General features: G+C 38.9%; 1 long non-coding RNA gene across 1 annotated transcript; it reads right to left on the minus strand.

The window, feature by feature from the left end:
• Window positions 1-267: 267 nt before the first annotated feature.
• LOC131277174 (uncharacterized) lies at window positions 268-8,267 on the minus strand. Its single transcript, XR_009184343.1, has 2 exons — window positions 7,893-8,267; window positions 268-6,285 (listed from the first exon to the last, which is right to left on the minus strand). It is a non-coding gene; the product is annotated as an uncharacterized lncRNA (long non-coding RNA).
• Window positions 8,268-16,809: the final 8,542 nt, after the last annotated feature.

Genomic DNA, 16,809 nt, shown 5'->3' on the forward strand with positions numbered 1-16,809 from the left:
TTGGTTTACATTATGGTTTATATTTTAGACTGTACAATTTTCTAAATTTTTGTTACCTTATATTTTACAATACGGTTTATATTTTTAGCCTACAGACTTGTATACATTTTTGATGATTTAACATGTCCTATATACATCATTGAGTGATCTTGTGGAACATTTCCTTTACTGTGAATGCCCCGGCCAGCGGGGCAGTAAACGGGGGCTCGTGGTTGCGTGGATGGGAATGGTGAGACAGGAGACGTGAGGAATGACAGCGAGACAGGGTGAGGATCAAGCTGCAAATTTTATTGAGGGGAACAAAGCATATATACTCTTGGGAAGGGGAGGGGTAATAGGCGGAGGTGGAAGTTAGGGATTGGTTATGGTTGCTACTGACGTGTAGGGTGGGTTTCAGTTTCCCCGCCTTGCACCTGCGCACTGCCTTATCAGTCTGGGCAGTGGCGGGAAGACGGAGAACAAAGGCCTGAAAGGGAAGAAGAATAAGGAAGTGACAGGGCAGATTTGGATTCTGCCATGTTGTGGAACCTGGCATATTGTGAGGAGCTAATTATAGTTTGCTCAAATGAGAGGGTTGGCTCTTCTCTGGCAGCCGTGCTACTGACTCTTGCTGAGGTCGGCATACATTCTTTTTATCACTCCCAACATCTCCTCCCTTTTTCTTATATTAGCACAGTACCTTCTGCGTGGCTAACTGAGGGAAACAGAGGCCTCATTTTCTCAATGTGAAGAGGGGGCTTTACCGACTGTGCTACAAGGGCGAATAGAAAAAAGGGGGGGCCGTGCCTGTCTTAGGTCGGAACTGCACCCGGTGAGCCATTTTAGCTCACTCACACACGTGACCAGTCTTACCCGTCATTGGGAAGCATGGCAGCGAAATGCCATGTCCCTGTCTTAGGTTGACTGTTAGGTCAGTTCAGTTGCCCGTCATTGGCTAACCAGCCCAGCTCCCTGAGCGGCCAGTGATGCTGTCGATGCATCCCGCCTACCTGTGCAGGCTGAATGCGGTCGAAGCACCCTGCTTAGTGGCCTTTGCGAACAGAGTGGACCCCTATATCGATGAGGCATGCTTCTCAGAGAACAGCTAGTTTGTGCTTACCTCTAACCGTCTCTTGCAGTGTTGTACCTTGCACTCAGCAGCTTATAGGCGGGGGGAGTTGATGTCATAGAGGGGGGCAATTTGGATGGTCCATAGATATACCTTGATCAGCAAGGTGGAGCCGATGATAATGCACTTGAATGGGCTTGCCGAGAGTGGAGTCAACCTGGTCCTTAACTAACTGAATAATTCTTTTTATGGCCCAAGGTCCAAAAGACAATATGAGGAGTATAGTTATTAGTGGGCCCAATATGGGAAGAATATAAGGGAGGATTCCATTAAACCCCCAGGAGAAGTTTCCTTGGGCTTCTCTTTATTATGCTTTGCTAGTCCATTTCTGAGCTGAGCCATGTTATTTCTAATAAGGTCGGAATGGTTAGCATAAAAGCAGCATTCCTCTCCTAATGCTGCATAAATCCCTCCCTCCTTAAGGAAGAGGAGCCCTCTGCAGTTTTGGAGGACAACCTCAGATAATGAATTTAGGGACTTTTCTAGATGGGAAATGGAGATTTCGATGCGGGCTATATCTTCATCGATGGCTCGCCTGATAGAGGAGAAAGAAGTTTGTTGTGTAGTTAGGGCTGCTACTCCAGTACCAGCTCCAGCGAGACCTAAAAGTGAAGCGATTGTGATGGCAGTGATGATTTCTCTTTTTTGTACATAGGCTGGTAGGAGGTGGCGCTGCCAGGAGTTAAAGAAGTGGTTATCATTATAAAAATAAATGCGGGGGAGTATAATAGCAATCATGCAGGTTTCACGGGTGGTGTTGAGGGCTTGGACGCTAAGACATGGGGTCAGGCCAGTGGAGGAACAGCCATTTTGTATTATTATGGGGTATTAAGAATGTTGCACTTGAAGCCTTTTACCTTTATTTCGAGCAATGCCAGACTTGTTGGCATAAAAGCAGCACTGTTCCTGCAGAGCTAGACATATTCCTCCACGTTCTGCTGTAAGCAGCTTTGACCCTCTTCTATTCTGTAACACTACCTCAGCTAGAGAGTCTATTTGATCTTGAATATCTTGTATAGTGCTTGGCAAAGCCTGGATATTATCAATTAATTTGCTTAGATAATTTTGTATATTGGGTAAGAGAGAGTCCTAACCCCGCAGTACCAGTGGCTAGGGCTCCAGAAATGCCTAAGGTAACAAAAAGTGGGATAAGTTGCACAGCTCTTCTAGAGTGGCCGGCAATGTAGTCCATGCTGGGGATAGGTACAGGTTCAGTTCCATTAATAACACTAACATCGGGGAGGAGGATGACTGGGAGGGCAGTATCCCTTCCCGCAATTCTCATATTTTAACATTTTGCTCAACAATACCAGATTTATATAGTAGCAACATTCTTCCTGGAGAAAAGGCAGGTTCCCCCTTATTCAGCTGTAAGTCAAGGGCCTTGTGGTTTTGTAAAGCTACTTGGGCGAGGGATGTTAGTTGCTGCTGCATAGAGTTAAGAGACTGCGCACTGGATTCTAGGCTAATTTGTTGTTGTTGTTTAAAGTATTGCAAGCTGATGAGGCCATGACCAAGAGCACCATGTGCTGTGGCAGCTGCAGCAACTGAACCTGTGAGGCTAATTTTTTACCAATATAGGGAGGAAGGCAGCTCTTCTTGACACAGATGGGGATAGTAAAAATTTTTTAGTTTGCCTTCTCCATAGTATGTTAGTTGTGGGGTAATGGCTACTAGGATGCAAGACCTCATTTTTATAGAATAGTACATTTTTGGGTTATAGTAACTTTCCAACCACAAACACATAAGGATTTCTTACACATGCCTGAAGATGAATTTGATTTAAATGCAGATATTGACTGTTTTTACTATTATTCCCAATCCGTTCTATACTAGGAGCTATTCCTAGAAAAACTTTCCACAGATACTTCTGCTTGTGTATAGATGTGATATTACACCATGGAGAAGGGATTCATTTTCCCTTCTGTTTCCAAACACTATTATTTTTAGTAAAAATTATTTTTTGTTGTCCTTTACTATTTAGACCGTGCCAAATAAATCTGTCATTATATTCAATGGGACTCCCCATAGGGGCACTTTCCCACACTATTCCATAGGAATCATAAAAAATGACAGATTTTCTTCCTATATGGCATTCTTGCCATCCTTCTTTATCCCTTCTGTCTTTTTGCAGACAATCATAAGTAGGATTTTTAGTCATGATTAAATCATAAGAGGGAAATAAAGTCACAATAAACTGAGTATTATTATTTTTGAAGATAGCTATGGCCTGATTTTTAACATACATACAGGAAGGATGATTACTAATGCATAAGCATTGATGATCAAATGGTAATATGAGATTATTGATTCTTTTTCTTAATAGGGTTTAATTGGTAATTGATTATCAATTGGTATAGGGAATATATGGGTTTTATTCAGATATATATGAAAGAATGGACTTTTCCAGGTTAACACTCTAAGTAATGGGGGGTTAGGTACATAGGCCTAATAAGTGTAATTACTGGCAGCTTCCTTATTACTTACGATCACCATCATCAGAAGTTGTAGAAGTCTCCATCTCTTCATTCTGGAGTTTAATCCTTTTCGCAGATAACTAAATTTGTTCTCCATTTTCTGAAATGATAAGAGCATAGCCTCACCCCCTTACTATAATCCTGCCTTTTTTCCACACATTGCTTAAAATATCTTTCCAGAATATTGGTTGATCTTCATTTCCTGTGTCTACTGTAGATGTTTGACATTTTCTAAGTGACCTTCCACAGGTGTTAATGAATTATAAACATTAAGAAAATGTAAATAAAGCTTTTGCTAATTAATCTTTTGGTGTTATAATGCCATCATCTCCCCCTTTTTGTTTTAAAATCATAGTTTTTAGGGTATGATGGCTGCATTCAACTATGGCTTGACCTGTAGGATTATAAGGAATGCTGGTAACATGTTCAATACCATATTTTAAACAAAGATTCAAAGGATTTACTAATGTAAGAAGGTCCATTATCAGTTTTAATTTTCAGAGGGCATCTCCTTACAGCAAAAGCAGACCAGAGGTGTGAGTGAACATGATGAAACCGTTCCCCACTTTGAGCAGTAGCCCAAATGAAATGAGAATAAGTGTCAATATAAACGTGAACAGATTGTAGTTTACTAAGGGATGGTATGTGAGTAACATCCATTTGCCATAATTGATTAGGAGTCAGGCCTCTGGGATTAGTCCCAGCCTGAAAAGACACTGTAGTTAAGGGTCCACAGGTGGGACAGGTACAGATAATTCCTTGTGCCTGTAGTCTTATTAACTTTTGATATTTATTTCACAGGCCTTTAGCATTAATATGAGTTAAAGCATGGCAATTGCGAGGACTTTGTAAACACCTTACTAATAAATCAGCTCAAGCATTACTTGATGTCATAGGACTAGGCAAAGAGGCATGAGAGATATATGAATAATGTAAATAGATTTTAACCTAATGAGATGTTGCAAATCAGCGCAAAGTTGAGATAACTCATCAGTAGCAAAGATATGAGCTGTTTCAATATGCTTGACAGTAAGGCATACATATTCAGAATCAGAGACAATATTCAAGGGCTCTTAAAACATTTGTAAAACTTTAATGATGGCTCAAAGCTCTGTGCATTGAGCAGATGAATAAGGAGTTGGCTAAACCTGTTCTTTTTGAAAAGTAACGTATGCTGCTTTTCCATTACTATTACTATCAGTAAATACTGTACAGGATGGTTGGGCTATGCACACAGCCTTGAAAAGCACTGCAAAAGTTTATTGTTGGGTTTTTTACAGATAAAGGAATGCAGCTGGCTTGATTTGTTTAAGAAGACACTAAAGAGAGTCTTAGGAAGTTTTAAAAGAAAGTGATAGCCATATAGCTGGACTTTAACTTTTTGCAACAAACTAGCAGTGTTTGGGATTGCTGCATAGTATGTTGTTACTTTAATCTATGATAAGAGGTTGTTTTTGTGACACATACTCTTTTATAATAATTAAAACCATAATCAACCACATTGTACTTTTCTTTAATATTATGCTGAAATATTGGTAACTTTATACACTTTTAAGCATTCATAGAAACCTTTTATCCATACGACTTTAATTAATAGAGGGTTTAAGGGAAGAAAAAGTTGTTAATTTTATAACACTGTAAAACACCTTTATTTAGCTTATAACATATCAAATGAACTTAATTATTACTTTAATTTTTCTTTCAAGGTAAAAGAACAAATCTCATAATTAGTTTGGAATAAAAGGCTACTGTTCAGGATTAGGTTTTGAGAAAGCAGTTTTGAACATTATGTTCCTTTAAGAGATAAAGCTTTCCTTCTTGGAATACCTAGGAAATGATAAGCACAAGAAACACAAGACAGACTTTCTTTGTATACTGACTGAGGATAAGAACTTTACCAAAACAGATTAATGGTGAGAGGCTTTGAGAAAGAACAAAAATTTTTAACTTTGCATCAGCATACTACCCGACACCAAAGCCTGTAAAATTTTATAGATAGACCCATTAAATTTTATTTAACTTTAACTGTAAAAATTCCTTTTCCACCAACCTTCTGCAGTTTCAGCATTCACTCAGGTTCCGTCCTATACTCTACTCTTTCCAATAATTAATCATTTTATTTCAGGACAAAATCATTTTCTGTTTCTTTGATAATAAAAACAAATTCCATATAGCCTACATACAAAGTTATTAAGCAAACTTCTTATAATACTGAGAACACTAAACAAGCTTGTTAAAATAATGAACTTTTCTTTAAATACTTAGTAGCATGCAATATTAGAAATGGTTTTTAGAAGCAAGTTGGCAGGGGAGGCTGGTTGCTGTCAATCTTTCCTGTTATAAAATTACCTTTTATTATTATTATTATCAATTCAGTTTTATATATATTTAAGAATGACCTTTTGGAATTAGCCATTTAATACCTTAATGTAAACAATGCTTTATTAAACCTTTTATTTATAACCATATAGACTATTGAAGACAACTTTTATCTTTACAGAACACATTCCCTTACTTAAAATTATCACAATATCTTTTACAACTTGCCACATGCAAATTAAGTTTCAAGAGTTTATGAAAAATTAGCCATTCTACTTTAGGACAAAATACCCCTTTTTGCAAAACTTATTACATTTCAGTTAGCATTTTCACAAACTTTTAACCAAATGTTCATTTAAGTTTTGCATCCTTCATATTATCCTGTGAAGAAAGATAAGTTATTTATTTCAATCTAGGCAAGAACCATTTTTTATGAAAAGGCATAGTAATTTTGTTAATTAAGACTCACAATTTTTATTATTGTAGATATCTTATTAACATTTAAACTTATGTATTAATATAATAAACTTAAGTATTAATATAAGTGCTTATTTAATTTTTGGCCATTTGAATAGAGCTCTTTTTAAAATTTCTAGTAATTTATATTTACCATCCGGAGGTATCACAATATACATTGACATTGAATGAACAGACAGACAAACACAAAACAATTATAACACATTAACAGAAACATACAGTTTATTTACAATCGACTCATAATTCTTTACTTTCTTGGTATAGCTGCTTTTAAATCTTCTGTTATATAGCACATCTTAGATTGTACCTTTCAAGATTTCTTCTGGAATTCATGTTGCCTGTAATATGCAAGCTTGTGCTTGGAAACATTTTTATTAGTTATCAGCAATCAGTTAAAATAACTTGAGCAGCAGTTAGGCAGACCATTAGCACACATTTTTGGATAATTACTGTAAGACTATACTGAGACTTGAAGTTCTGGAGATAATTATTGATTTAAAACTGAAAATTCCTTTTAGACCTTGACAAAAATTTTGTACTCATTTTATTATCTTGGTTAAATTAAGCCCAATCAGAATTAGCATGGAAATAAAACAAAACACAAATGTTGCCACCTTTTTGTCTCATACCAGTGGATTAACTATTATTAGCCTTCACTAGCCCAGAGCTACATTGTCATGTAGATAGTAGGGAACCAAAAGAGTTGTGAAAGGGGTGGGCGTTTGCTGGAACAGAGTTGATTGCCTTATAAGCTTGTTTGGATTTTGGGGCTTGTGGCTGGCCTTGTAGATAGGTGGGGCCAATTTCAGAACAAAGCCTGAAGTAACTAGGCAAGTTCTCCTACTTTCTGTAAGGTCTAACTGCTGCCTGATAAGCTGCATTTGCATTTACAAAGGCAATTTGCTTTACAAAGTCTGTTTCTGTGTTGGTATCGCCAAACAGTCTTTCTGCAGCCTTGCACAATCTGCCTAATACATTGGATATACGAGCAGGGGATCTCGGCTGGAAGAGGTTACATAAGGGGGGGGGTTTAAGTGGGGGAAGTGAGAGCGGCTCAGGATCACAACTTACATCTTCATTGGGAGTTTCTGGGTTATTTTCACAGACCTCATCCTCAGGGTGGGGGGCAGAAGGTGTGGAGGGTTTATCATCAAGGGAAATTAAGCTGAGGGGTGAGTTTGAATGTAAGTGATGGGGTTGCGAGTGATGCTCAGACTTTTTACTGCAACCCGAAGGGGGTTGAGAACCTAATTTTAAAGCAGTCTCCCCTTCTGTAACTAAATTCTTTATATCAGGAGGTTGGGGGTGATTCCTAGTACATCTTGTACTAGCCGCCAGTAGCTAAAGGCGGTGACGGGGGACCCTTCTTTTTTACCACAATTCCTCGCGCCTTGAGTGCTTTCTTTATTTGATTAAGATATAGATCGTGTTGAGATTGTTCCTGTCCCATGATAAGAAAAGCTTTAGTTTTAGAAAAGTAAGGAGAATAAAGAGACTAAAAGAAATTTTACCTTAAGTAGGTCTTCCCAGGACTCCCTCCTGGACAGGATCCTTCCCGGATGCCTGGACTTCTGCGCCGCTAGTTTCGCCTCTGCATTGGCCGTAGTGAAGAGAGCTCTCTATCTTGGTGGGTGCGGCGGTTCCCTCTCACACGCAAGCCAATTGCCCCACGTTGGGCGCCAGCTGTGAATGCCCCGGCCAGCGGGGCAGTAAACGGGGGCTCGTGGTTGCGTGGATGGGAATGGTGAGACAGGAGACGCGAGGAATGACAGTGAGACAGGGTGAGGATCAAGCTGCAAATTTTATTGAGGGGAACAAAGCATATATACTCTTGGGAAGGGGAGGGGTAATAGGCGGAGGTGGAAGTTAGGGATTGGTTATGGTTGCTACTGGGTTTCAGTTTCCCCGCCTTGCGCCTGCGCACTGCCTTATCAGTCTGGGCAGTGGCGGGAAGATAGAGAACAAAGGCCTGAAAGGGAAGAAGAATAAGGAAGTGACAGGGCAGATTTGGATTCTGCCATGTTGTGGAACCTGGCATATTGTGAGGAGCTAATTATAGTTTGCTCAAATGAGAGGGTTGGCTCTTCTCTGGCAGCCGTGCTACTGACTCTCACTGAGGTCGGCATACATTCTTTTTATCGCTCCCAACACTTTACCCCAGTTATCCTGCTTCCATCTGTTCTATGCCTCTCTCCCCCTCCCCTCAGGGCCAACAATGACAATAAATCTTCACTGCTTTAAGGACCAGATTCACAGATACTTGCAACAATGCTGAGAACTTGACATACTAGAATGTCCTCCCCCATTGGGAGCCATCAATTCTCTCGAGAGATTCAATTCCCTCTATTTCAGAACATCAGGCCTCCGCAGGATGTGGGTACACCTTCCCACTCGATGTAGGGGTCTCCACCAAATGATATAACGCACTATGACAAGATAAGAAGTCAGATACTCCCTAAAAGCCTGTCCATGTGCCATATGCCCCCCCACTTAAGCTACTTGAATCAGCAATCTTTCCTTGTAATATTTTCTAAAACGTTTTCTCAACATTATAGTTTCAACCACACACCCAACAATATCCCATTTTCAACCATTCCCCCCAGCCCTACCCCCAATTTCTTGGGCCATCAGACCCATTCTCCCAACCCTAGCCCCCTCAAGGCTGCAAAGCCCCATGCAAAGGTATCTCTAACACGCATCTTATCCCTTCCCTGTACAAATACTCACCTCCACGTCATCATAGATTTCACTAATCTAGGCATCAGCTCACAACGTTTCTATCCCCACCCCAATTTCCTGTAAACTTATCATCCAGTCTCTAGCTCTCTGAGACAGCTTGGTTTCATTATTTCATATCAAAGAGGTCATGTAGTATTTGTCCTTCAATGGCTGGCTTACTTTACTCAACATAAGGTCTTCAAGATTCATCCATGTTATCCCATATATCCCATGTGTTTGTACTATATTCCTTCTTATAGATTAATAGTATTCCATTGTATGTATATGCCACATTTTGTTTATCCTTTAATCTGTTGATGGGCATTTGGGTTGATTTCAACTTTTGGCAATAGTGAATAATGTCGCTATGAACTTTGGTGTGCATATATTGGTTTGTGTCCTTTTTTTTCAGTTCTTCTCAGTATCTACCCAGGAGTGGAACTGCTGGAAAATCTATAGCTAGTTTTTTGAGGAACCACCAAAAAGTCCCCCAGAATGGCTGGATTGTTCTGCATTCCCACCAGCAGTGGATGAGGATTCCCATTCCAACATATCCTTTCCAACACTTGTAGCCTTATGTTGTTTTTGTTTTTGTTTTTTGATAGCCACTCGTCTTGGAGGAGTAAGATGGTATCTCATTGTAGTTTTGATTTGCATTTCCCTAAAAGGTAATGATTTTGAACATCTTTTCATGTGCTTTTAAACCTTTTGTGTTTCTTCTTTGGAGAAGTGTCTGTTCAAGTCTCTTGCCCATTTTTGAAATGAGTTGTTTTTGGTTTTTTTTTGTCTTTTTATTTTCGAGATATGGGAGTTCTTCATATATATTCAGGATATTTTTCTCCTGTCAGATATATGGTTACCTAATATATTGTTACCTAATATTTTCTCCCATTGGGTAGGCTGTCTTTTCCCTTTCTAGACAAACTCCACTGAGGTACGGAAGGATTTAATTTTGAGGCGATCCCACTTATCAATTTGTTCTGTTGCTGCTCGTGCTTTGGGTGTGAAATTCATGAAACCATCTCCTATTACAAAGTCCTGTAGATGTTTCCCTACATTGCTTTCCAAGGTCTTTATGGTCTTGGCTCTTATATTTAGGTATTTGAGCCAAATTGAGTGGATTTTTGTATAAAATGTGAGATGGTAATCCTCTTTCATTCTTTGGCATATGGATATCCAAGTCTCCAGGCACCATTTGTTGAAGAGGTCATTCTCTTCCAGTTGAGTGGGCTTGGTGTCCTTATCAAATGTTAGATAACCTCATATATGAGGATCTATATCAGGACTCTCAATTCAGTTCCATTGGTCAGTGTGTCTATCCTTGTGCCAATACCATGCTGTTTTCAGTACTGTGGCTTTGTAGCATGTTTTGAAGTCAGGTAATGTGATTCCTCCCACTTCATTTTCCTTTTTCAGTATGTCCCTGGCTATTCAGGGCCTCTGTCCTTTCCAAGTAAATTTCATAGTTAGTTTTTCTAGTTCATTAAAAAATGCTGTGTTGAATTTTACTGGGATTGCATTGAATCTGTAGATCAGTTTTGGTAGGATAGACTTCTTAATGATATTTAGTCTTCCTATCCATGTACAAGGAATATTCTTCCATTCAGTTAAGTCTTCTTTGGTTTCCTTGAACAGTGTTCTGTAGTTTCCTGTGTATAAGTCTTTTACATCTTTAGTTAAATTTATTCCTAGGTATTTTACTTTTTTGTTTACTCTTGTAAATGGTATTTGTTTCTTGATTTCCTCTGAGATTGCTCATTCTTCGTGTACAGAAAGGCTACTGATTTTTGCGCTTTGGTCTTATAACCTGTGACGTTATAGAACTTATTTATAAGTTCTAGAATGTTTTTTGTAGACTTCTCCGGGCGTTATATGTACAGGAACATGTCGTCTGCAAAGTGAAATTTTGACTTCTTCCTTTCCAATTTGGATGCTTTTTATATCTAGTTCTTGCCTCAGTGCTTGAGCAGATACTTCTAACACAATGTTAAATAGGAGGGGTGATAGTGGGGATCCTTGTCTTTTCCCTGAACTTAGAGGGAAAGATTTTAGGATTTCAACATTGCAAATGAAGTTAGCTGTGGGTTTTTCATATACACCCTTTATCATGTTCAGAAAGTTTCCTTCTATTCCTGTCTTTTGCAGTGTTTTTATCAAGAAAGTATGCTGTATTTTGTCAAATGCTTTTTCTGCATCTATAGACATGATCATGAGATTTTTTCCCTTTGTTCTGTATATGTGGTGTAGTACATTAATTGCTTTTCATATGTTGAACCGTCCTTGCATATGGGACTGAATCCCCCTTGAACATGGTGAATAATTTGTTTAATATGTTCTTGAATACAATTAGCAAGTATTTTGTTGAGGATTTTTGCATCTAGATTCATTAGAGAGATTGTTCTATAATTTTCCTTTACTGTGGTGTCTTTGTTTGGCTTTGCTATTAGGGTAATTTTGGCATCATAGAATGAGTTAGGCAATGTTCCAGCTATTTGGATTTTTTGGAAGAGTTTATGCAAGATGGTGTTAATTCTTTCTGGAGTGTTCCATAGAATTCACCTGTGAAGCCTTCTGGCCCAGGGCTTTTCTTAGTTGGGAGGTTTCTAATGACTGATTCTATCTCTTTACTTATGATTGGTTAGTTGAATTGTCAATTTCTTCTTCCATCAATGTAGGCTGCTGATGTGTTTTTAGGAATTTGTCCATGTCCCCTAAATCGTCCTTCTTGTTGGCACATACTTTGATACTCTTCATTTCTGTTGGGTCAGTGGTGATATCCCCTTCCTTATTTCTTATTCTGCATGCTTGCATCTCTATCTTTTTTTTCTTTGTTAGTCTAGCTAAGGGTTTGTCAATTTTTTTGATCTTCTCAAAGAACCAACTATTTGTTCTGTTTATTTTTTCTAGTGCTTTCTTATTTTCTATTTCGTTGAGTTCTACTCTGATCTTTGTTCTATCTTTCTTTCTTATTCCTTGGGAATTAGATTGTTGTTTTCTTACTAATGCCTCTAAGTGTACATTTAGGTAATCAATTTTAGCTCTTTCTTCCCTTTTGATGTATGAATTTATGGTTATGAATTTCCCTTTCAGTACTACTTTTGCTGCATCCCATGAGTTTTGATATGTTGTGTTATCAGCAATTTTCAGCCATTATTTCATCCAAAACCCCTTCTGTCCCCCTTTCCTTTCTTTTCTTCTGATATGCCTATAATGCATATGTTTACATGTTATAGTGTTGTCATTCAGGTCCCCAAGTCCCTGCTGGATTTTTTCTATCTTTTTATCAAAGAATTCTACTATGTTTCATTTCAGATGTACTGTATTCCACATCACTAATTCTTTCCTCTGCCTCTTCAAATCTGCTATTTGCTGAGAGTATATTTTTGATTTCTTGGATTGCACTGTTCATCACCATCATATCCATTATCTTTTTGCATATGTTTACAATGTCTTCTGTATGTTCTCCAAGTGTTTTTTAATATCCTTAATCGCTTCCTACACTTCATTAAATTAGTCTATAATATTTTTTAGGGGAGGTTTGATTAATTGTTCAATGTTCTGCTCCTCTTCCTGGTTTTTAGTTTGTTCATTGGATTGGGCCATGTTTTCCTGATTATTGGTATGGTCTGTAATTTTGTGTTGCTGTCTGACCATGATTTCATCTTGATTGGTTTATTCAGTTGCTTAGCTTGTCTGTCAATTCTTTGCATTTATTTAAGCATTGTTTTTGTGTGCCTGCTAAGTTTTCTCTTTGACACTTTGTTCTTCTTATTCTATTTCCTTTTTGTTGTCTAAGTTCACTTGCAGGATAATATTAGGGCCAGGGAGAGCAAAAGTGGTAAGAAAAGTAAAAGTATAATAGTAATGTTGATAGTAAATGTTAGCAGATGAACCATGTGAGGTCTATGAGAATGGAAATTTAATTCATGTAAGCTGTGTAGAGTTATAACATTTAAAAAGCGTAGTACCTATAATGAGATGGTAGATTGAGTATGGGGAAGAATATAGTATGAATTAAAAGGACAGTGTGGTCAGGAAGGAGGGAAAGAGAAGAAAATGGACAATAACATGAAGATTGAATAAAAGATAGGAAACATAATAGAAGTGTTAGAAATAAAAAGTAAGAAAAATTGGGGTCTATACAAAGAGAGGTTGAATGTAGGAGAAACAATAGATAATGGAGAACAGAAAGATGTAAAGGAAAGTGGATAGTGTTGGTAGCCAATATCAGTACACACAGAAAAGAGGAAATCAATGATGAGGAAGCACAGCAAATAAGAAAGACTGCCTGCAGCACCTAGTAAGAAAAAAAGGAAAAAAGAAGGGAAAAAGAGGGGGGGAGAAAGAGAAAAAACGAGCAAAAAAATAAAGAGGCCATGGGGATATAACAAGGAAGGAAAAACAAGAAAGCAAACAAACAAAAGATCAGACAGGGCCTCAAGCAAGGAATCCTCCTTGCAATTGAATAAACTGCTTAGGAGTCTGACCTTCCTCACTTCCCTCTCTCCCAGGACAGCAGGGAGGCTGTGGGAAAGCTTTACTAAGAGATTCAAATAGGTCCCTAGTGACCCAACTCATCACAGAAAATAATGAATCTTAATTTCTTGAGAGAGAGCACCCACACCTCTCCAGGAACCCTAAATATGCTATTGGAGGGAAACGGACTTTGGCCCAGTGGTTAGGGCGTCCGTCTACCATATGGGAGGTCCGCGGTTCAAACCCCGGGCCTCCTTGACCCGTGTGGAGCTGGCCATGCGCAGTGCTGATGCGCGCAAGGAGTGCCGAGCCACGCAAGGGTGTCCCCCGCGTGGGGGAGCCCCACGCGCAAGGAGTGCGCCCGTGAGGAAAGCTGCCCAGCGTGAAAAGAAAGTGCAGCCTGCCCAGGAATGGTGCCGCCCACACTTCCCGTGCCGCTGACGACAACAGAAGCAGACAAAGAAACAAGACGCAGCAAATAGACACCAAGAACAGACAACCAGGGGAGGGGTGGAAATTAAATAAATAAATAAATCTTAAAAAAAAAAAATATGCTATTGGAAGCCTACAAAGCATGTCCTACTGTCCCTCTCCCTTGTGTGTACTACGGTGACTAGTTAATTTTCTGACTTCACCTTCTCCCAGACGAAGTTTTCCTTTCCCAGGGTGTTTAGGTAAATCAGGTTCTCTCAGAAGATTTATCTCTCCTCACTTCCTGGCCTCTCCTCCAAGCTCAAAAAAAGGAGGGATCAGAAAATTGAACCTGCACTCCTCAGACCTCTCTGCACCCCTCACCAAAACCCTCCCACTTCTGGAGTTTGTCCAAGACCAAAGGGCTAAGAGAATCCTGGAGTTCGGGGAGTGCTGGGTTTGGGGAACCTGGGCCTGGGAGAATGCTGGCTCAGGGTATGCGGGTTTGGGGAATGTGGTTTACGGGGAGTGCGGCATTTGAGCAATGTGAGGTTCAGGGTACATGAGTTCGGGGGGCGCGTGTTTGGGCAATGCCGCTGTGCAACCAGCGGTGTTCAGGAAACATTGCTTCTCTCAGTCCTAGGGGAAGGACTTTGCCCTCCCACAGCTTCAAAACCCGCTATTTTACCTTGAGCGAGCACTACCTTTGTCACAGTCTCTCCAGATCGAAGTCCAGACACCTCCTGCTTTGTAGGTTCCCAAAATTATCCTCTCAGTCTTGATTCTGTCTCCACTCAGCTGGTTATTTGCAGGAGAGATGAAGAAGTTCATTCACTCAGACACCATTATCTTACCCCACCTCCTTCATTGGACTTTTCCCAGGCAGTAGTTAACAAAATATTAAACTTCTGACCTGGGGAAGCCCTGCTACTATCTCAAATAAAATGGTGAAAATTTCTGGTATATATACACCATCCTAATAAAAGGAAACAGGCCTCAATCTTAATGCATATACTTATGAATCATTCCTATAAAAATGAAACTTGGCCTAATTGTAATTAATGCCTAGGTGTTACCTCTTGAAAACCTCCTTGGTTCTCAAATATTACCTTTCCCTAAGCCAAACTCAGCAAATAAACAAACCATCTTCCCCTCTTTGTGGAATATGACTCTTGGGGGATTATAACCAAGTGCTAAGCAGTGATGCATTTGGAAAAAGATCTTGACCAAAAGGGGGAAACTTTAAATTAAAAAAAAAGAGCACTCTAGGGCCTTCTGGACACAAAAGACAAGGCACACAGCCTCATGAAATAAAAACCCCTTCAGTGGACACTATTTGGAAATATATGATAATCTATTTCCCCAACATAACATAGTTATAATCATTTATAATTCCCCTACTCATGATTACGCCCTTTATTTGAACCTATAAATTTCAATATACCTGTTAAATATATCTCTCAGTATATATACAGTATAAATTTTCATACTGTTCATATGCTGGTTGAGCCCTGAATCTCAAGAGAGTTGTGGCCAACTCCTACTTTCCAGTTCTTTGGTCTTGCCCTTGACAACCAAGAAAACAATGATGATAGATAAGTCCCATCTCAAAAAACAAGGAGTATATATAACTGCAAGGAAAATAATTCATTTCATCTGCCCATAATATCTAAGACCCCTCTCAGCCTGAGAGTTAGAGCAGACATGATCCCAAATCCCTCAAGACTGAGGAATGTACAAACATAAGGTAAGAGTGTAACCATGGACCAAAGTAAATTTGTTGTTATTGTAGTTATTGTATTGTATTAATGGAAGAACTTGTAAAACTGATATCAAGGTATGGTTTCCAGGGATTCAGAAGGGAGGGGGAGGGATGAATAGGTGGAACATAGGGCATTTTTAGGGCAGTGAATTTTTCTGCATGATACTGCAATAACAGACACATGAACACTATAAAATTGTCAAATCCTATAAAACTATATGGCACGAAGTTTAAACTATAATTTGTAAACTATAGACTTTGTTTAGTAGCAATGCTTCAATATTGGTTCATCAATTGTAACATATGTGCTCCACTGATGTAAGATGTTAATAATAGGGAAACTATGTGTGTTTGTGTGTTGGTGATGGTTATATAGGAATTCCCTATAAGTTAAATATGATTTTTCTGTATATGTCAATCTAAATCCTCCCTAAATTCAAAGTCTATTATTTAAAAAGAACAATTTTGGTTTATATTTACTGTATATCAAGAATCTGTAATCTTTTCCTTATAAGAAACTACTTTTGATTTTTTTCTTTTTTGGCATTTTTTATTTTCTTTTTTTAAAAGATACATAGATCACACAAAATGTACATTAAAAAGTATAAGAGGTTCCCATATACCCCACTCTCCACAACCCCAATGCTCCCACATCGACAACTTCTTTCATTAGTGTGGCACATTCAGTGCATTTGATGAGTACATTTTGGAGCATTGCTATACATCATGGATTATTCTTTATGTTGTAGTTTACACTCTCTCCCCGTCCATTCAGTGGGTTAAGGAAGGATATATAATGGCCTGCATCTGTCCCCACAATGTCATTCAGGACAACTCCAAGTCCCAAAAACACCCTATTATCACACTTCTTTTCTCCTCTCCCTTCCTTCAGCAGCTCCTGTGGCTACTGTCATCACATCAGTGATACAATTTCTTCCATTGTTAGAGTCACAATAATTCTGTGGTAGAATACCAGTAAGTCCACTCTAATCCATATTTTATTCCTCCATCCTGAGAACCCTGGGATGGTGATGTTCTCTCCACCTCTAAGTTGAGAGGAA

This window comes from Dasypus novemcinctus, chromosome X, assembly GCF_030445035.2.
Source record: "Dasypus novemcinctus isolate mDasNov1 chromosome X, mDasNov1.1.hap2, whole genome shotgun sequence".
NCBI classification, from domain to species: Eukaryota; Metazoa; Chordata; class Mammalia; order Cingulata; family Dasypodidae; genus Dasypus; species Dasypus novemcinctus.